Below are 1,483 nucleotides of genomic sequence, written 5' to 3' on the forward strand. Positions count from 1 at the left end.
ATCACCTACTTGAACTATATGGATCTAGTTAAAAAGGCCAAGGATTATGGATCATATTTGTGCCTATGCTAATGGACTCACTTGAGGCCCAAATAAAGTTTAAAAAAATGGAAAATGAAACTAAAGCCCAGCAGCCAAATCTACCAAGGCCCAATATATTTAAGCCCAAGTGAAAAGCAAGTAGGTGAATCACCTAGTTTGACCTTTTGATGTACATAAGCAGGTGCATCACCTACTTGACCAATTAGTGGCTAAAAATGGACCCAAAAAAATGAGGCTCTAGAGGATATTCTTAAAGGTGAAGAAAGCTCAATATAAGATATATTGGCTACTAGTCTCACTCATTTTTAACACACAATATTGAGAATTAACTCCAACTCTCTCTCTCTCTTTTCTCTTAAGGATTAAAACAACAGCCTTAATGTTCCTTCTAGGGTTCTTAAAGAAACCCTCATATATGCAAAGCAAGGTAAGAGAAACATTTGTGGATTTAGCTTAATTCTCCCATGGAAGACTAGAAAACATGTTATTCATGCTCAATTATAAGTAGAAGGCAGAAGTTCCCACAAGCTACTACTCACTTTCCTTAATTATTAAGATACTTTTCTCTTCTTCTTTGGTTCAAGTGTGAAGGGAAGTTTAAGTTCTTAGAGGAATTCAAGTTATAAGAAAAAGTTGCAGAAATTGAGGTAAGGTGACTGCTCCATTTTCTTCCTCCTTATGTATGAGTTTGAGTGAAGAATTATGGGTGTGTTGTCATAAAGAACTCAAGGGGGTGGTGAGTTCAATAATTGGTTGTAGGATAAAGAATATTTGAAGTTGTTTTATGTGTATTGTTGTTGGTGCAACTTGGGTAATCTTGGAAAATGATATATAATGTATGTATTGGGCAGAGAAGGAGGGTGTAATGATACACATTATTTTAAGGGATGTATGGGCTCATTATCCGTCAATGGTAGCTACTGTTTTGCGGGGCACACGGTGTGATAGCTGGTAATTTTAGTTTATCATGAATTATATTGTAGATTAAAACCTAAAAGGGGAGGCTGAATCATGATAGTTCTATTGGTCAGAGGATAAGGTATGTAAGGCTATTCGATTTCCTATTTCTTTGGCATGAATCCAGCACTTGCATTACAAAAGTAAGCTTTCTAAGTGTCCTTGGTAGTGACTGATCCATAGTTGCAGTTCCTACTCCCTAGTGCAGTAAAGTGAGTACTCTAATATGAGTTTGTTACTAAATGTACGTGCTTACTCTACCAAGTATTAGCATGCAAGGTTTAAACTTGTTTCATCGTCAAAGTACCTTTGGCACGTATTTCCCTTATATAAACCAAAATGATCCTATATTACACATGGTACATATGTTTGTATGTTGGATATACAATCTGCTCATATCATGCCAACTTGCTTCAATTATCTATATATATATGTCATCTGGTCACCTGTTCATATGTTCCCTTTATTGGTTATTACACCCATT

Source organism: Solanum tuberosum, unplaced genomic scaffold (assembly GCF_000226075.1).
Source record: "Solanum tuberosum cultivar DM 1-3 516 R44 unplaced genomic scaffold, SolTub_3.0 scf00449, whole genome shotgun sequence".
NCBI classification, from domain to species: Eukaryota; Viridiplantae; Streptophyta; class Magnoliopsida; order Solanales; family Solanaceae; genus Solanum; species Solanum tuberosum.